Source organism: Arachis stenosperma, chromosome 5, assembly GCF_014773155.1.
Source record: "Arachis stenosperma cultivar V10309 chromosome 5, arast.V10309.gnm1.PFL2, whole genome shotgun sequence".
Taxonomy (NCBI): domain Eukaryota; kingdom Viridiplantae; phylum Streptophyta; class Magnoliopsida; order Fabales; family Fabaceae; genus Arachis; species Arachis stenosperma.
Genome location: NC_080381.1, coordinates 33,390,808 through 33,412,552, shown reverse-complemented (window position 1 = coordinate 33,412,552; position 21,745 = coordinate 33,390,808). Strand labels below are relative to the sequence as shown.

Genomic DNA, 21,745 nt, shown 5'->3' with positions numbered 1-21,745 from the left:
TAATTTGGCCTCGCTTTCTAGCATTTTTGGAACAAAACTTCTTATGTTGATGCTTATAAATGACACCTCCAACTTTAACTTCATTGTTGTTATAGTCTCACATGCATTTTCGATGATTCAGTCTCTCTTGTTAATTTACATAATGTTAAATTGGAAAATGCCAACAAAAAAGAAAGAAAGGAAGATAATGAGAAACAAGCTTAACTTTCATGGATTTAACTGCCAATTTGGCTTTGAGAATGAGATGTTGAATTGCAGAAAAAGTAAAGACCTTTTTCTCTTTAGGAAACAACTATGTGTGGACATTTTGCACAGTGCAATTAAGGGAAACAAAAATGATGAAGAAGAATGATGATGGTGGTGGTTAAGGAGAAAATTCTCCAGAGGAATTGTTTAGTTAATATGTTTGAGAAATATGTGATTGTTGCTATTTGTTTTAAATTATTTTCTTCTTATTATTATTTGTTTTACAATTTCATATATGATTCAAGGTTTTCATTTTTATATGAATAGTAACTTGTGCATATACTTGTTTAATTCAAAAACACTTGTGCATATACTACCCATTATTCAAGTTTTGTTCCAGGTGCCACTACAACATTTCTTAGCTATTGCAATATATATTGCAAATAACACTCAAAAAGTGTTGTCTAAACTAATTAAAGACAACACTTAATATTTGTTATATAAAAATAAAACTATTGCAACTCTTTTTTAACAACATATCATAAATGTTCCTTTTGATCAATTAAAAGTACAAATAAAAAGTGTTGCTTTTGTAAATTAAATAAGCAACATTTGTGATATTTATATATTACACTTTATAAGTGTTATTCTTAAATTTTTAATAAACTACTCATTATAAATGTTGCCAAAAATAAATTAAATTTTTTCCTCTAAAATTTTGACATTTTCTCTCAACATTTTAACAAAAAATGTTTTTTTCTTCTTTTAACTTAACACAAAATACATCTTTATAATTTATATATTATTTACTGATTTACTTATTCAAATCCTGAGTTCAAAACAAAATTGCAAGCCCTATTTTCAATTAGAAACCCTAACTCCAACAATTAGAAACGAAGAAAGAAGAAAGGGGGGAGTCCGAGGGAGAAGGGAGATCGGGAAGGGAGGAGAGACTGTGCTGCGTCTTGCCGCCGCACCACCATCATCGGAGAGAGAGAGAGAGATCTGGGGAAAGCAGAGGAGAGCGGAGAAGAAGACCGCGCCGGCGCGCTAGGCCTCACCGCCGCTGTCACGTCGTTGTCGAACCGTTGAGAGAGAGAGAGCGTTCGCAGAGGGAGCCATGGGAGAGAGTGACGAGCGCAAGCCAGGACTGGGAGGGAGAAGGCACTGTCGTGCATCCTCTTGCCGTCGCTGGAGATCTGGTCGTCGCCGCCGATCGTCCTTGAGCCGCGTCGAAAACAGAACTGCGAACGAAAGGGAGCGCGCGCGGAGGAGGTGAAGCCGTCATTGTCACGGTCGCGTGTGGAGTCGCCGCCGTTCCTGCCGCCGTCAAGCCTCGGTTAGCACCGCCGAAGCTCCTGCCACCACTGTCGTTGAGGAAGCTCACCAGAGTTGTTGGAGGCTGCCGCCGCTTTTTCTGGTTCTGTTTTGAGTTGTTGGAGGCTGCCGCCGTTCTTCCGGAAATTTAACTCTGCTTGAGCCATCTCTGCTGTAATCCTCACTTCTCGCTGGAATCATGTCTCAGGTTAGGATTTTTTTCTCCTCCGTAATCTTAGGAAGCTAATTCTATTTTCAGATTGGGGAAATTGAGGAATGTGTTTAGGATGTATATATGTTCTTTGAGAGGGTCAAGTGTATGTGCTTATTGAATATGCTTTTTCGAGTCGCTAGCATATAATGCTATGCTTTGAGGTTCGAGGCCTAGACATGTTCAGAAACAACTGTATGTACTGTGTATTTTTTCTTTTCTTTCTATTTTCACTTTCATCATCATGTATGTACTGTGCTGAATTTTCAGTGTTTTCCCTAGCTTGTGGTTAGTACGGACAACCGTAGAAGCTTTCAGAGTTGTTGATGCTCCTGCCAAGGTTTTCTTTCTTCTGATGGAAAATAATGAGGAAATTCTTCCATTTTGCACACAGATTTTCCAGTTCCAGGCTCAGTGGTATTAATTTCTTAAATTCAAGCTAAGTGATATACATATAGTGGTCTAATTTTTTTGGCAATTAACTTAATTGAACATAACCTGCATAAAAAATGTATTGCTTTTGTAATGCCTAATTAGAATCTCCTGAATAGATTCCCAACTGGCCATGTGGTGTGCAATACTTAAATCCTTCAAATAAATTTGTCTTGTGCATATATAGGAAATTCTTATCGTCATGTAAGGAGCAGATGTAAGTTCAGTGGCACATATATAGTAATTAAACTAATTGTCATTATTCTGATAAATTCCCTCCTAATGAGTGGTTTTACTTTTTCTTAGTTTGCCAAATGTTTTGAACCAGTTTCAGACAGCCAATTTTTGCTGTAATATAAAGTTTTGGTTCGTTTGATTTTGATTGTTGGATTGCCACTTCGTTCTATTTCAAATAATCAGAACATGTAATAGTATGCAAGTGATACTCCTATTTTGCAGGCCACTATATGCCAGTAGTTTATTAGCGATAATTCGGACTCTTCTAGAACAATCTCAAATAGATAAAATCAGGATATTAGGCTGCAACACTCTTGTTGATTTCATAAAATGCCAGGTATTTGATTATTAAACCTTTCTTAGGGTTAACATCAGTGTATGATTGGTTTCCGTGGATACTGTGCAGCGATATGCAATCCCATTGAAAAGTATCTATGTGGAAGTTAATTTTGGTGGTAAAAGTGGGTATCCCTTAGCTCAAAAAGAAAAACCAGAGTTCTTTCTATAGATATCGCATGTTTTAGCCCTATATATTTTCTTTCTTTTCTAAAAGGAACAATTTTTGTATCTCTGACTTTTTGAGTTAAAAATAGACAGATGGTACATACATGTTCAATTTAGAGGATTTTATACTTAAACTATGCCAATTGGCTCAAGAAGTGGGCAAAGATGAACGAGCTCTGCATCTACGTTCAGCAGGACTACAAGCTCTATCCTATATGGTACTGCTCCTTGCTTTGGTTCTTCCTTTACTTCTGGAAATTGCTTAATTCTTGTTCCATTCCCATAATTCAATATATTTAGGACTGTTCTTAATAAAATACACACACAAAAAATTTATTAAAGATATAGTAGCACACAAAGAAATGCACCCCTTAACTATTTTTTATGAACACAACTTTGTGGAGGAGTAGGACATATTTGGGGTGAACTTATGGTTATAAGAGGGAGATATTTAAATCATTTGGGTTAGTTATTCATGCCTGAATACCATTTGATACCTTTTGGTAGTTCCCTAAGGTCATTTGTACCATCCCATGTTCATACATTTTTCTCTTCCCTATGTTTCCATGGCTAGGTGCGTTTCATGGGTGAGCACTCACATCTTTCCATGGATTTCGATGATGTGAGTATATTTTTCATACTTTGACTCTTGGCTATTGCTCAATGATACAAACAGTTATATACGAGAAAGAAGTGTTGTCTTCAACATTGTGATTTAGTTTGTTATTTATTTATTTTCTAAACTTCGAACCAAAACTTGGCTATTAAATTTCAAGATTATCTTGGACTCACTGCAACAGCTTTTGTTTTTTCCTCTTTAATCAGATGACTTCCTGTCTTAGCTTGTTTTTTGTTTGGGTGGTTGGTTTATATAATAGATTATATCAGTGACTTTGGAGAATTACATGAATCATCAATCTAACTCCAATAATGTCAAGGAAGATAACCTGAATTCAAAGTTCCTGGACTTAATGGTGTATGTTCTATTTTACTCTTCTTTCTCCCCCTATATCATGCACTACAACAGATAGGCTCCTTGCTTTACTCTTCTTTCTCCCCCCTATATCATGCTTTACAACAGATGGTGAAAGCTCAATTTAGGGAACTTAACATTAGATTCATAGTTGTTGTAGGTGTTGGAGTTGGCTGAAAATGCTTTTGGTTCAATCAATTTGCTGCCAGGTTTTTCACAATGCTTCCAATTATCTTCACTTTTTCTTTTACTCTGCTTAACTAAACTTACTTCTTCAGGGAGGAGGAAGAGGTTGATAGATTCAGCAAAGTTCAAGAGAGTTTATTGACAAGTTCTTCAACTCAGTATACTTTGAATTCATGTTAGTGGTCAAAACTGTTATACTTAGAACTTTCATGAAAATAAAGCAATTAGTGATGTGTTGTGTGCAGTAGAAATTCTTTTTCTGTCCATTTTTAACATTGATAAATTCCTATCTATAAATTCTTTATGATATCTCTTATCAAACTTCCTAATTCTAATTAATTGATTAATTAATTAATTATTGCTTTTTCACTTCTCAATGTTCAGGAATTATGAGAAAATCAACCCTCGAATGTGCAGGAATTTTACAACATCACTTAAGATACATACACGAAATCACAGGTAAATTTTAAAAAAAAAATTTCACTAATATTTTTTCTCTTTTACTAATTATCTTTTTGTTTCCTATATTTTAATTATCAATCTGTTCATCTTAGATCTTTAGTCTTGGCAAAAATCAGTAGATGAAACTAAATTTTATTGTGTTTTTACTTTTTTTTTCTGTCTCGTCATTGTAAAGTTTTCAAGAGACAATACTTTGTTATATATATAGGTAGATAATTTTTTTCCCTTAAAAGAGACAATAATTTGCTACAAGGGTGTGTGAATTTCTTACCTGTTAGATAATAATTTTTTAATTAATTGAATTATTTTATAATTCATGTGATGATGTGTTATAATATATATATATATATATATATATATATATATATATATATATATATATATATATATTGTTTAGTTACAAATCTGAAATATTGGAGATTCATGCTGTTGCTCCAATTATGCATATTCTCCTTGTGCCTGGGAACCCAGGTATGGCTTCCGTTGTTTGTTTGCTTATGTTTTCCCTTTTTTTCTTTTTTTAAAAAATATTCATCTAACTTTTTGGTTTGTTGTGTTACTGCAGGTGTTATTTTATTCTACAAAAATTTTGTGGAGTTTCTATATGACCAGCTTGAGGAAAATGTCTCTATCATAGACAAGTAATGACACTTTTCTCTTTATGGTTTATGTTGCATGAATATAAATACGAGTATCGAATACTATACAATGCACATATCTGGTACATAAGTGAGTAAATCTGAAGTATTTATGAAATTCTAATCAACAATTAAGTACTTACTAGTTGTGTTTTTCTCTTGTTATATGTTATTTTACAGTTTTGCAACTATACTCTAAATTTGGTGGTGAAGTGTTATTTTCTCAGATCATCAATTAATAGTTTAATACACCATATTTGAAACGTTGTCATTACTTTATCTCACACAAATATGGTACGTTCTCTCCCCTGCCTCTTTTCACTTTCTAGCTATTTCGATTCAGAATGAATCCCTAGCCTTATCTTTGGCCAATTTTCAATTTTCAATTTTGATTTCACTTGATCACTAGCTTTTCTGTTCAACTTAATAACTTACTATTAATGTAGTACATACATTAACTCATTGTTTTTCTCTATGAATTTTCTCAATCAAATCTAAATTTTTCATTGCCCAACCCTAATTGCTCTTCTTTCCCATTTTGTTTACTTTTAAGTCTTTAATCCTTTGAGCGAAAGACACAGCGAGTACAATATAGATTGTTCAATACAGAATTTACCTATGCTTTTGATCATTGTTTATGGATCATTGATAATTGTTTATTGGTAAAGTAGCAGCTTTTGATCATTGTTTATTAATATCATAAAGAAATTTTTATTATAATTTCAGTTTTAATGATAAGTTACTTATTTTTTGTTGTGTATTATTTGCAGATTTAGCATATGGAACAAGTCAAGCGTGGATATAAAATATGCAAGTAGATTGACATCTGTTTGATAAATATTAATTACTATTTTGTTATGACAATTATTGTTAGACAAGAATTTTATTATTTTGTTGAGAATTATTGATGAACATGTATTTGAAATACTAATTAAACATTTTAATATCTATTTTAATTAGAATTTTATTATTAGTTATTTTGTCTCTTTTATAATTTTTTTCTATTGTACACAAATTTATTTATTAATTAAAATAATTACACATGTATGAACAAAAAATTTTATTGTAAATTTTGTTTTTTGTATTTTTATTACAAAAATAATTTTTATTTTTATCAAAAAGGCAACTCTTTTATTAGTTGTATATTTTGAATATTAGACAACACCTGTATAGTTGCATATCCAAAAGAAAAAGCAACACTTGTATAGGTTGCATATCCAAAAGAAAAGACAACACTTGTATAGGTTGCATATTCAAAAGAAAAGGCAATGCTTTAAAAGGTTGCATATTCAAAACTAATAGGCAACACTTTAAAGTATTGCAAATTCCAACTTATAAGCAACACGTAAAAGAGTTGCATTTTATTGCAAATAGACAACACTTTTTAGTAGTGACCAAAATATGAGAGAAGAGACAACACTGCAAAAGTGTTGTCTCAAACACATCTTTAAAGTATTGTTGTTTTTCAACCAAAAGCAACGCTTACCAAGTGTTGCTCTCAAAAGCGTTGCTTTTGAAACAAAAAAATGTTGCCTTGATCTAAGGCAACGGCTGCATATGCAACGCCATCCAAAAATGTTGTCTTAGGTCCAAAAGTGTTGCCATAGATCAAAAGCAACATTTTATCAGCCTTTAGGCAACACTTTTTAAATGTTGTCTCAACCTAAAAATGTTGTAGTGTGCATAAAACACACACGTAGTAATAATGCATGTGAACACAACATAGGAAAGAATATAATGTATAATGTGAATTCATGTATGTGTTACAGCTGCTATTTTGTTTTAATTTGTACTATTTGTCAATTTTTTAATTTAGATACTTCAAAAATTAAAAAAGGTTGTCTAATATATATAGAGGTAACTTTTTATATATACTAGTAGCAATAAAATAGAATTATACCAACAAATTTTTAATCAACACATTATAAGTGATGCTGTTGATAAATTAGGAGACACTTATCAAGTGTTGCTCTATTAAATATACACGATTATAAAAATAATATATTACTCTTTTTAAGAGTTGTCTTTGAATTTATTTTAAACTTCACTTCTCAAGTGTTGCCTAAAATTTTTAATGTTTCTTAAAAAAACAAAAATAACCCAAACGGCAAGGCTAACTATTGTATGTGCAGAGAAAAATGGGGAAAAAAAGAAAGAAGAGTCTCTCGCTCCTAGCAAAACCCCAACCCTAACGAAATCCCTAACCCCAATCCATTCAAAATGATTCATTCCTCTCTGGTTCTTCAATCCATTCGATGATGACGCGAGTTCCTTTATTGAGCTTCGATCACAGTCTCTGCTCGCGAATGAGCTTTGATTGTTGAGCTTCGATTTTCTCTGCTCGCGAATGAGCTTCGATTCTCTGCTCGTTGAGCTTCGATCCTCTCTTCCCGTGTTCATCACCGCCGGTCACTGTTCGATTATCACTGCTCGCGCTTTTTGTAAGATTCTCGTTTTTGGCATTCTTCTGCAGGTACTGATGATTCTACCATTCTTTCTCTATTCTATTTTTGCACCTTTTTGTGTTTTGAATCCTAATTTTTGTTTAAACTTGTTACTGTGTGCATTAATTTTAAACTTGTTCTACTCTACTCTCACTGTTCCAAAAGCCGGTCAAATCACAAACCTAACAGAAACTCTGCAATTGTTAGCAGCAGAGGCTGTAAATCACTTCCGTCACCGTCATCCTTGTATAGCTCGAAGGTAGCACCAGCTTCACAATCGGCATCATTGCTAAGGCCACAGAATTATGGAAACCTTGGCGACTGGAATGGGAGACGTCGGATAAAGGGTTGAAAAAGTGGTTCGCAGACGGCAAAAATTGTGTTCTTCTCTTTTTGCGTTCATTTATACCACCATCATAGTCGGTATGATGCTGTAACACCCTACCATACAGAGTCTTATGCTTAAGTCATAATTCAGAGATGGCAAGGTATTACGACCTCTAAAATAAAAATCTAGTACATATAGTAGTATGAATGATTGATTATAACTAGGAGCCTTTATAGAAAAAGGGGTAAACAGAAAAATCGCAACTCAAAAGCGCATCACTCCGATCGATAACGTAACGAACAAGGATAGACCAACGCGAGATTATATATATACAAAGGAGTGTCAAAAACAGGAATATCAAGACTCAAGATCCGGCTGCGAAGATAACCGGTCCGAGCATAGCAATATATACATATGATAAAATAAGGAATACCCCAAAGGAAACCCAAAGGGACACAAATACATAAAACCTATTCTCCAAAATCTCCCATAAGAGGAGTCATCACAGTTCGTATTATTTAATGGAGATAAAAGTATCTAAGCAAAACATATAAACCAAAACATAGTCCCGAGAACAAGGATCTTCGCAATTCTAGAAGTCTCCAGCATGCCTCAGCGGGAAACCCCACGTCCTGCATCTGAAAACCACAAAATCCGCATGGGTGAGAACCAAAGGTCCCCAGCATGGTAACAGCTTCCACATATATAATATATAATAATGGAGGAAAGCCAAAGGCAATCCTAGAACTTCCTCCAGATAATATCAAAGCTTATAAACAAGCTAAACCATATAAGGGCATCTGACTAAAGATTCTTCAGTCTAACTAATACTTCCCTTTCCAATTCCTTCAAACCTCCCAACCACCAGCAGGAGTATATTATAGCAAACACAGATATATCAAACAAAGAATATACAAATAGTAGCAGTTAAGGCATTTAGACAATTAGCAAGTAATATGCAGTCAAATAGGCAATCTCAAACAATTCATATAGTATGCATATGATGAATGCCTGTCCCTAGTGGCCGATGATATCATCTTGTCGGTTATAGAGCCAACCCGACAAGTCCTGGTCGCTAACCATTGGACTGTCCCTCTGTCGTGCATCCCCAAACTCGAGTTATACTCGTTATAAACTTGATCATAAACATGATCCATATCCTTCACCCTCACTGGTGAATATTTACGGGGGTTCGAGCTCATCCGGGCCTTTCACAGTGCCCGGCCACACTTACGACATAGGGTCAAAAGAGCTTCGAGTCTCAACCTGGAGCACGTGGTGGCTAGCCACTGCTACTACCCAGGGAAACTCGTACCTCCGATAGTGGAAGTGCAAATCACAATTATCACTAATTCAGCATAAACATGCATGAATTCTCATCCATGGATCAACATCCATATCAGCCATCCGGCTCACGGTTAAATCCATAACCAGCCAATATTCATAGCATACACAGCTATTCCGGCTCATGGTTAAATCCATAACCAGCCATTTCATAAGCAATTACAGCCTTTCGGCCCATGGCATAACAAACACTTCCACCACCATCCTCCGCATCTCACATAATCATCTTGATCCTCATTGATCATACATTTTCCCCTTGCTTCACTCGCAAGTTATCACATTCACTAGCCCCTTTCTAATAGCTAGGCATATTATGATGATTTAAGACATGAATGGTGAGATCGGAGGCTTAGAAGTATGAGATTTGGCTTTTAAAACTCAAAAATCAACTTTGGGATGAAAACAGGGCCACGCGTACGCGCACTCCACGCGCACGCGTGGATGGCCTCAACAAAACTCATCGACGCGCAAGCGTCATGCACGCTAACGCGTGGATTCCAAACTTGCCCATCGACGCGCACGCATCAACCACGCGTACGCGCGGGTGTTCTCGTGCCCCAGGCACAACACCGGCACAGTTCTGGCATAACTCTCGGGAAAATGGATGGGCATTGGGTGCAGCACAATCGGCGCGCCCGCGCACATCACGCGTACGCGTGGATGGCACTTGTCGGAAGATCGGCGCGTACGCGCCAGGTGCGCCCACGCGCAAGGGGTCATTCTGCTAAAAATTTTCTAAGTTAAAAGCTGCAGAATTTCACAGATTTAAACCCCCATCTTCCAACGGACATAACTCCCTCATTTTAAATCATTTTTCGTCCGTTCTTCGAACGGCACGGACATCCCGGATCCAATTTCATTTCTAAATAGATTTAGTACAAAACAGAGATCCGTAGTCCAAGTTATGTCCTGCCAAAGTATGCCCAAAAACCATGTTTTTCATAAAAACCACAAAGTGCCATTTTCAAAACAAGCCATTTCCATTTCTTTCAAAAAATCAATCAAAACATGCCAATTTCATCCCTTTTCTTTGAAATCAATTCAAAATGTATCAAATTCAACATCAAGCCTCCTCAACTCACACATTGACACATAACCGCAATATACCAAATCACTAACTCATCATTTTAGCCCACTTCACCCAAGTGGCTCAAACTCAAACATATTGACATATCATATACTACTCCTCATGCCAATTCTCAACAACATCAATTCCAATAAATCACCATTGTACATAATCAATATCACATTCACCATCAACATGGTTCAATCCACAATTCAACCATAACCAATCATCAAGCATATATCACAACATGCATTTTTCTCATACATCATACTATCAAGGCATCAATACTCATCATCACATATATGACCACATCATATATCTCAATCATTCAACAACATCAACCATTCAATGCCTATCTTAGGGCCTCTAGCCTAAGTATTTCCTACCACATTACATATTAGATACGGGAAACCGAAACCATACCTTAGCCGAATTTCCCAAGCTCCACCGGAGCACTTCTAAACCACTTATCCTCAAGCTCACAAGGCCTCAACACCTCCAAGAGCAGATTTTTCACCACCAAGCCCTTTCCAAGCTTGTTCAAAATCACCAATCAAGCTCCAATATCCACACATACACAACCTAAGCCACAACCATCACACCCATACACAACACCTCAAAACCCAAACATCATAAAACAACAAAATTACACTAGGGTTAAGAACCTTACCTCACCCAAGGTCCAAGGAGACAAGATTAACCTTCTCCTTCAAGAGAGTTGGGTCCTATAACATCAAAGAACCCAAAATCTCAACATTTAACCCATGAAACTCGAAAATAGGGGCTGAGATTTCGAACAGCAAGGTGTGGCTTACCTCAAGATTGATTATATGGGTTTTGTAGAGCTCTCCGCGGTGAACGCGTGGCCGCAAACGGGGCGGCAATCGGAGCTCTAGATCAAAAGTTATGGTGATTTGAAGTTGAGAGAATGTTCTTCCCTTCCTCTCCACCATTTCAGCTTGTGTGTGTAACAAATGAGGAGAGAGAGTGCTGAAAACTAGGGTTTTGGTTAAGTTATGTTGGGTCAAGGGCCCACTTTGGGTCCAATTGGCCCGGTTTGGCCCGTTCGGTCCAATCTTGGTCCGAATTCTATAAAATTGGTACCAAAATTCTCGTCTCAGTCTCCTCTATCACATTTAGCCATAAAAATCACATTTTAGGCTTTCTAGAATAAATTCTCATTTATGGGTTAATTAGTCGTTAATTAACCGGGTTTTACATTCTACCCACCTAATTGGGAATTTTGCCCACAAAATTCAAATGCAATTACCTGAGAATAAATGCGGATAATCCGATCGCATCTCTGACTCAAGTTCCCAAGTGTGTTCCTCAACACCGCCTCGACTCCATGCCACTTTGACTAGTGAAACATCTTTTCCACGCAACCGTTTGATACTAGTATCATCAATTCTGACCGGGGCCACTGGAAGCGTCAAATCTTCCCTCAACTGAACCGATTCAGGTTCCAACACATGACTAGCATCAGGAGTGTACTTCCGAAGCTGCGACACGTGAAACACGTCGTGCAGGTTCGAAAGATGCGGTGGTAGAGCCATCCGATACGCCACCGGTCCAATCCTCTCCAGGATTTGAAATGGGCCAATGTATCGAGGATTTAACTTCTTTGCTTTAATCGCCCTACCTACTCCCGTAGTCGGAGTAACCTTAAGAAAAACATGGTCTCCTTCCTCAAATTCTAAGGGCTTTCGCCTTTGATCGGCGTAACTCTTTTGACGACTCTGCGCCGTGAGCATCCTATCCCGGATTTTCTTGACTTGTTCGGTGGTCTCAGCTATCATTTCCGGCCCCAACAAGCTTTTCTCTCCAGCTTCATACCAACATAGCGGAGATTGACATTTCCTCCCATACAAAGCCTCATACGGAGCCATTCCAATGCTCGCATGATAACTATTATTGTATGCAAACTCCACTAATGGCATATATCGATCCCAACTCGCCGGTTGGTCCAAAACACAAGCTCTCAACATATCCTCTAGTGTTTGGATCGTCCTCTCAGATTGACCATCTGTTTGAGGATGGTAAGCCGTGCTCAAGCTTAATCGGGTTCCAAAAGCTTTCTGAAATGCACCCCAAAACCTTGAAGTGAAACGAGGATCTCTATCAGAGATTATAGTAGCAGGTACACCATGAAGTCTCACAATCTCCTTTATGTATAACCGTGCTAGCTCTTCAAGGGTGTAAGTCATCCGAATGGGTAAAAAGTGAGCTGACTTCGTCAATCGGTCCACAATCACCCAAATAGCATCAAAACCAGCCCTAGTCCTTGGCAATCCTGACACAAAGTCCATTGCAATACTTTCCCACTTCCATTGTGGAATCTCTAAAGGTTGCAACATACCGGCGGGCTTTTGATGTTCAATCTTTACCTTTTGACAAGTTAAGCACTTTGAAACATATTCCGCCACATCATTCTTCATACCCGGCCACCAAAACATCGCCTTTAAATCATGGTACATCTTAGTACTTCCCGGGTGAATGGAGAATCCGCTTTTGTGTGCCTCCTTTAAAATATCTTGCCTCAAAGTGCCAACATCCGGCACAATGATTCTACCTTTGAATCTCCATAACCCATCTTTTTCTTCCGACACTCTCCACTGTTTCCCTTGCTCAATGGCCGGTAACACTTTCCATAATGCTTCATCATTTTGATGAGCCTTTAGGAGTTCGGACTTAAAATCACTTGAGATTTCTAATCGGCTCAAACACAAGGTTCCGGATACTTCTCGAGCACCAATATTCAGACTCTCGAATCCCTTGAGCAACTTCTCCTCTTGAAGCATCATCCAAGCCGCATATAACGACTTCCGACTTAACGCATCCGCCACTACGTTCGCTTTTCCCGGATGGTAATTCAACTCAAAGTCATAGTCCTTCAACAATTCCATCCACCTTCTCTGCCTCATATTAAGCTCTTTCTGATCAAAGAGATACTTCAAGCTCTTATGATCAGAGAAGACTTGGAACTTAACCCCATAGAGATAGTGCCTCCACACCTTCAAGGCAAACACAACCGCAGCGAGTTCCAAATCGTGCGTAGGGTAACTAACCTCATGAGGTCTCAACTGTCGTGAGGCATACGCCACCACATTACGATGCTGCATCAGCACGCACCCTAAACCCTTCAATGAGGCATCACAATACACCTCAAATGGCTCATTCGGCTCGGGTAACACTAACACAGGTGCAGTGGTCAACTTTTTCTTCAATGTCTGAAAGCTCTCCTCGCATTCAGGAGTCCAAACAAACGGAGTGTCTTTGCGGGTTAACTTTGTCAATGGCAAAGCTATGTGTGAAAAGCCCTTGATAAACCTTCGGTAATAGCCAGCTAGACCCAGAAAACTCCTTATCTCTGTTACAGTGGTTGGTTGTTTCCAATCCATCACCGCCTCCACTTTAGTTGGATCTACTGCTATTCCCTTCTTACTCACCACATGGCCCAAAAACTTCACCTCACTCTTCCAAAACTCACACTTAGACAGTTTTGCATAAAGTTTCTTCTCCTTTAGAATCTGCAATACGGTCCTCAAGTGTTCCGCATGCTCTTCTTCAGTCTTGGAATAAATTAGTATGTCATCAATGAAGACAACAACGAATTTATCCAGAAACGGACGGAAAACTCTATTCATATAATCCATGAATACCGCAGGAGCGTTCGTCAACCCAAAAGACATTACAGTGTACTCGTAATGACCATAACGAGTCCTGAAAGCGGTCTTAGGGATATCCTCACCCCTCACCCTTATCTGGTGATAACCGGATCGCAAATCGATCTTGGAGAAAACTCCAGCTCCTTGCAACTGATCCATAAGATCATCAATCCTCGGCAATGGGTACTTATTCTTTATTGTAACCTTGTTCAGCTGCCTGTAATCCACACAGAGCCGCATACTCCCATCCTTCTTCTTCACCAGTAACACTGGAGCACCCCACGGAGAGACACTTGGGCGTATAAAATTCTTTCCCAACAAATCCTCTAACTGAGACTTTAGCTCGCTCATCTCCAATGGTGACATCCTATAAGGAGCACTTGAGATTGGTCCCGCCCCGGGCACCAACTCAATAGCAAACTCAACCTCTCGGTTAGGTGGGAACTCATCAATATCATCGGGAAACACTTCCGGAAACTCACACACAACCGGAATCTGCCCCAACCTTTGATCATCACCCGAAACGCCCGCGGTTAGCAACATGATACCCTGACATTCGGTTCCAGAACAATTCACCATCATCGAATTCACGTAATAATTATTTACCACGACCGGCCCTTCTGTATCTTCCGGCATAAAGTACACCGACTTTGTAGAACAATCTAGTAAAACATGGTTCTTAGATAACCAGTCCAACCCCAAGATAAGATCAAGACCAATCATCGGCAAGCAGATTAAATCATGAACAAAATCACGCTGCTTGAATCTAAGGGAAACTTCCGGACATCCTAGCCTAGTTACCATGGCTTCATGGGTAGCATTATATACCTTTAGGTCATAACCTAAGGTTACAATCTTCAATCCTAACTCATGAGCTTTCTCAAATGCAATGAATGAATGTGATGCTCCCGAATCAAATAAAGCATTTAAAATTTGACCATTCATTTCACAGTTACCTCGAATAAGTGTCTCGGATCCCTCAGCTCCTACAGCTGAAGTGGTGAACACCCGACCAGTCTGTTGTGCCTTTCCAGCACCTTGTTTCTGCTTTTCAGGACAATTCACAGCTTTATGCCCTTCCTTTCCACAAGTGTAGCACAAACCCCATCCGGCCTTGCATGGAGCTCCCGGATGGTGACTCCCGCACCTAATGCAAGCTTGATCATTCTGAGGCTGTTTCCCAAACTTCTTTCCTTGGGAGTTGTTGTTGTTGGGCCTCCTGAAAGAGCTTCCTCTCTTGAAAGACGAACCTCTAGGTGCAAAGCTCTTCCCTCGGTTCTGTGGGAATGATCCCCTTTGACTCCCTTTCTCAGCGGTTGCCCTTTTCACACACTCTTCAGCAACCCTACACTTGTTCACCAACTCGGAGAAAGTCCTAATCTCCATTGGTCCCACTGAACTGAAGATATCACTCCGGAGTCCTCCTTCATACTTAACACACTTCCATTCCTCATAGTCCACCGGAGTCCCTTGGCACATACGAGAGAACCTGAACAACTCCTCAAACTTGTCAGTATACTCTGATATGGACATAGTACCCTGCTTCAGCTGTAACAATTCAAGTTCCTTAGCCGTCCTAGCAGAAGTCGGAAAGTACTTCTTATAGAACTCTTCTTGAAAGACATTCCAGGTGATATAGTCATCACCCTGCTGCAGAAGACGTCGGATACCTTGCCACCAATGCGACGCTTCACCGACAAGCATATAGGTAGCAAACTCGACACGCTGCCCTTCAGGTACCACTTGTGCTTGCAGTGCTCGCTCTATAGCCTGAAACCATGTATCCGCCTCAGTCGGACTAGTAGTTCCCTTGAACTTAGGTGGATTAACCTTCAAAAAGTTTGCCAGTGTCATCGGGCCTTGAACTCCACCTCCATCATTACCATGGTTGTTCATCTGTTGACCAAGAGCCTCAGCAGTGGCTTGCATAGCAGCAGCCATGTTCTCCAACGCAGTCATGAAGTTCACCGGGTCATGAGGGTTATTCTCCGGTGCACGAGCATTCGTACGACCTCTCGCACTACCTCTACCGCGTCCACGAGGCGCCATCTGGTTCCTATACATACCAAACAATCGATATTAAGTTGATCAGTCTCAATATCGGAAGTCTAGTACTTCAAAGTCCCAAATGCATGCTCATGAACGTTTATGCCAATTATATCAAGTAGATATACTAATAGCACATAACACACACACAGAGAATGCACAGAAGCATAGTCAGTCCATCCCTCAGGCTCTATAGGAACGAACTGCTCTGATACCATAATGTAACACCCTACCATACAGAGTCTTATGCTTAAGTCATAATTCAGAGATGGCAAGGTATTACGACCTCTAAAATAAAAATCTAGTACATATAGTAGTATGAATGATTGATTATAACTAGGAGCCTTTATAGAAAAAGGGGTAAACAGAAAAATCGCAACTCAAAAGCGCATCACTCCGATCGATAACGTAACGAACAAGGATAGACCAACGCGAGATTATATATATACAAAGGAGTGTCAAAAACAGGAATATCAAGACTCAAGATCCGGCTGCGAAGATAACCGGTCCGAGCATAGCAATATATACATATGATAAAATAAGGAATACCCCAAAGGAAACCCAAAGGGACACAAATACATAAAACCTATTCTCCAAAATCTCCCATAAGAGGAGTCATCACAGTTCGTATTATTTAATGGAGATAAAAGTATCTAAGCAAAACATATAAACCAAAACATAGTCCCGAGAACAAGGATCTTCGCAATTCTAGAAGTCTCCAGCATGCCTCAGCGGGAAACCCCACGTCCTGCATCTGAAAACCACAAAATCCGCATGGGTGAGAACCAAAGGTCCCCAGCATGGTAACAGCTTCCACATATATAATATATAATAATGGAGGAAAGCCAAAGGCAATCCTAGAACTTCCTCCAGATAATATCAAAGCTTATAAACAAGCTAAACCATATAAGGGCATCTGACTAAAGATTCTTCAGTCTAACTAATACTTCCCTTTCCAATTCCTTCAAACCTCCCAACCACCAGCAGGAGTATATTATAGCAAACACAGATATATCAAACAAAGAATATACAAATAGTAGCAGTTAAGGCATTTAGACAATTAGCAAGTAATATGCAGTCAAATAGGCAATCTCAAACAATTCATATAGTATGCATATGATGAATGCCTGTCCCTAGTGGCCGATGATATCATCTTGTCGGTTATAGAGCCAACCCGACAAGTCCTGGTCGCTAACCATTGGACTGTCCCTCTGTCGTGCATCCCCAAACTCGAGTTATACTCGTTATAAACTTGATCATAAACATGATCCATATCCTTCACCCTCACTGGTGAATATTTACGGGGGTTCGAGCTCATCCGGGCCTTTCACAGTGCCCGGCCACACTTACGACATAGGGTCAAAAGAGCTTCGAGTCTCAACCTGGAGCACGTGGTGGCTAGCCACTGCTACTACCCAGGGAAACTCGTACCTCCGATAGTGGAAGTGCAAATCACAATTATCACTAATTCAGCATAAACATACATGAATTCTCATCCATGGATCAACATCCATATCAGCCATCCGGCTCACGGTTAAATCCATAACCAGCCAATATTCATAGCATACACAGCTATTCCGGCTCATGGTTAAATCCATAACCAGCCATTTCATAAGCAATTACAGCCTTTCGGCCCATGGCATAACAAACACTTCCACCACCATCCTCCGCATCTCACATAATCATCTTGATCCTCATTGATCATACATTTTCCCCTTGCTTCACTCGCAAGTTATCACATTCACTAGCCCCTTTCTAATAGCTAGGCATATTATGATGATTTAAGACATGAATGGTGAGATCGGAGGCTTAGAAGTATGAGATTTGGCTTTTAAAACTCAAAAATCAACTTTGGGATGAAAACAGGGCCACGCGTACGCGCACTCCACGCGCACGCGTGGATGGCCTCAACAAAACTCATTGACGCGCAAGCGTCATGCACGCTAACGCGTGGATTCCAAACTTGCCCATCGACGCGCACGCATCAACCACGCGTACGCGCGGGTGTTCTCGTGCCCCAGGCACAACACCGGCACAGTTCTGGCATAACTCTCGGGAAAATGGATGGGCATTGGGTGCAGCACAATCGGCGCGCCCGCGCACATCACGCGTACGCGTGGATGGCACTTGTCGGAAGATCGGCGCGTACGCGCCAGGTGCGCCCACGCGCAAGGGGTCATTCTGCTAAAAATTTTCTAAGTTAAAAGCTGCAGAATTTCACAGATTTAAACCCCCATCTTCCAACGGACATAACTCCCTCATTTTAAATCATTTTTCGTCCGTTCTTCGAACGGCACGGACATCCCGGATCCAATTTCATTTCTAAAAAGATTTGGTACAAAACAGAGATCCGTAGTCCAAGTTATGTCCTGCCAAAGTATGCCCAAAAACCATGTTTTTCATAAAAACCACAAAGTGCCATTTTCAAAACAAGCCATTTCCATTTCTTTCAAAAAATCAATCAAAACATGCCAATTTCATCCCTTTTCTTTGAAATCAATTCAAAATGTATCAAATTCAACATCAAGCCTCCTCAACTCACACATTGACACATAACCGCAATATACCAAATCACTAACTCATCATTTTAGCCCACTTCACCCAAGTGGCTCAAACTCAAACATATTGACATATCATATACTACTCCTCATGCCAATTCTCAACAACATCAATTCCAATAAATCACCATTGTACATAATCAATATCACATTCACCATCAACATGGTTCAATCCACAATTCAACCATAACCAATCATCAAGCATATATCACAACATGCATTTTTCTCATACATCATACTATCAAGGCATCAATACTCATCATCACATATATGACCACATCATATATCTCAATCATTCAATAACATCAACCATTCAATGCCTATCTTAGGGCCTCTAGCCTAAGTATTTCCTACCACATTACATATTAGATACGGGAAACCGAAACCATACCTTAGCCGAATTTCCCAAGCTCCACCGGAGCACTTCTAAACCACTTATCCTCAAGCTCACAAGGCCTCAACACCTCCAAGAGCAGATTTTTCACCACCAAGCCCTTTCCAAGCTTGTTCAAAATCACCAATCAAGCTCCAATATCCACACATACACAACCTAAGCCACAACCATCACACCCATACACAACACCTCAAAACCCAAACATCATAAAACAACAAAATTACACTAGGGTTAAGAACCTTACCTCACCCAAGGTCCAAGGAGACAAGATTAACCTTCTCCTTCAAGAGAGTTGGGTCCTATAACATCAAAGAACCCAAAATCTCAACATTTAACCCATGAAACTCGAAAATAGGGGCTGAGATTTCGAACAGCAAGGTGTGGCTTACCTCAAGATTAATTATATGGGTTTTGTAGAGCTCTTCGCGGTGAACGCGTGGCCGCAAACGGGGCGGCAATCGGAGCTCTAGATCAAAAGTTATGGTGATTTGAAGATCAAGTGAGAGAGAGAAGTTGAGAGAATGTTCTTCCCTTCCTCTCCACCATTTCAGCTTGTGTGTGTAACAAATGAGGAGAGAGAGTGTTGAAAACTAGGGTTTTGGTTAAGTTATGTTGGGTCAAGGGCCCACTTTGGGTCCAATTGGCCCGGTTTGGCCCGTTCGGTCCAATCTTGGTCCGAATTCTATAAAATTGGTACCAAAATTCTCGTCTCAATCTCCTCTATCACATTTAGCCATAAAAATCACATTTTAGGCTTTCTAGAATAAATTCTCATTTATGGGTTAATTAGTCGTTAATTAACCGGGTTTTACAGATGCTGTCTCTTTCCTTTCGCTTTTTTATTTTAGTGTTTTTGGTGATTTGATCCCTAATTCTAATACTGGTGATACTGTTGCTGTTGCTATTTGTAATAATGACTCTGTCTCATCCTCAAAGCTCGTGATGCTTTCTTTATGTTTTTGCAGGTACTGATGATTATGATTATATGATGGAGTAGAAGATTTTGATGACTTGTTATAATGAGTTTGAACTTATTTGAGAAAAATAATGGAAGGACCACTTCCAATTTTCTTACTAATCTTGTACTTCTGTATTTTCTTTCACAAGTCTTTACGCTTTGTACAAGCCTTTCTCCCACCTTCAGCTCTCTGACCTTCTCTATTTTGCTATACATAAAATTTATAGACAATGGTAGTTATGAAATCCATGCTGGTCTATTTGTAGAAGAATAAAAATGGTAGCAGAAGAAAGGTGTTTCTTCAAGGTGTGTGCTTCTATGCAGTCCTTACTACTAATGAAATCTGTTTTACTTTGTTCTGTCACTAATAATGTGCTTCTTGTTTTAGTAATTACTATTATTTATTAGTTATCATAATTGTCATTAATTCTATTTATTTATTTTGAAATGTTTCAACTTTCAAGCATAATGGTAGTGACTAAATCCCGACAAAGAAAAAAATAGAAGATGAAAGTTTTGAGCTTCTCTGAATGTCTCTGAAAAGATTTTGTATTGGAGAGTTAACAATCCATATATAATAATCCTTTTGCTACTAAGCTACTGTGAAATGAATAGCTGAGGATCTATACTGAAACGAGGATAAGTGAAATTTGAATACTGTGTATATCATATATACAATGCTGCTAAACCTGTAGATAATGTAGATCTTTAATAGAGATCATGTTTGACTATTAAGGGAGATGATATTTTGCAAATGTATAAAACAGAGTACATCTTTTAAGTACCATGAATTTCTTTAGTTATTTTGGGAATTTATTGTTAATATGATGCTGCATATATGATGAATTTTGATCACTTTAAAATTGATTATATATTATTCTTATTAATTAATTAGCCCATTCTTTCTTGTTATATTTCCCAATAAATAAATATATATCTGTAGCAAGTTTCATGTGTTCAGAACTAAGGAATGATGTGAGTATATACATATGTCATATATCTAATATAATAATTAATACTACTATCAAATCCTGTCCTTCTCACAAAAATTTTAAAAACTCCTTTATTTTCAGAAAAGAGTTAGTTGTCACTTGGATCCGTGCTTGTACTTGAAGTAACTATGCCATACTAATTAAAAACTCCTTCATTTTCTTTCTAATGGTTTGGTCTGTGCTCTTGAATAGTTTTTATTTGATTTTAAATGGTTAATTGTTAATATTGGTGTTTGGTTTTTATTTTTCTCTTGAAGGATATTGATAAACAATATTTACAGATCTTTGACGTATATAGCAAATTATTGTGTCATGACCTCGTAAGATATTTCTATCTCATACTTATTTGCTTTTATATGTGTATGTTAATTCTTTTGCACTTTTTTTTATGTATATTGTTCTTTTGATGATATTAACCTAGAAGACCTTGATTTTTCTTCTATTCAAGGTTAGAATAGGACATTTTAATACATATATTGAACAACTCACCTATTTGTATAAGAGTATCATGTCTAAACAATATTGATGTCACAGGTTTCGCAGAAGCTAGACTTATTGAAAGCAAGCTTTCAAGACGTGATATACAGTTGTCTACAGATAAAAACGGTGGCCCATTTTACTTCTCTCCTGAAAGGTATGCATTTGTGGCTACCTATCTGTCTTTGGTAATGCATTACCATTCCAAAATCAGAGTTATTGCAACACCCTAAAATATATATATATATATATATATATATATATATATATATATATATATATATATATTTTCTTTTAAGACTTACAATATTCATCCTATTATTA

At 38.3% G+C, this 21,745-nt stretch overlaps 1 long non-coding RNA gene across 1 annotated transcript; it reads left to right on the top strand.

The window, feature by feature from the left end:
• Positions 1–3,051: 3,051 nt before the first annotated feature.
• Positions 3,052–3,811, top strand: LOC130980054 (uncharacterized). Its single transcript, XR_009086865.1, has 3 exons — positions 3,052–3,105; positions 3,462–3,509; positions 3,766–3,811. It is a non-coding gene; the product is annotated as an uncharacterized LOC130980054 (long non-coding RNA).
• The last annotated feature ends 17,934 nt before the right edge of the window (positions 3,812–21,745 follow it).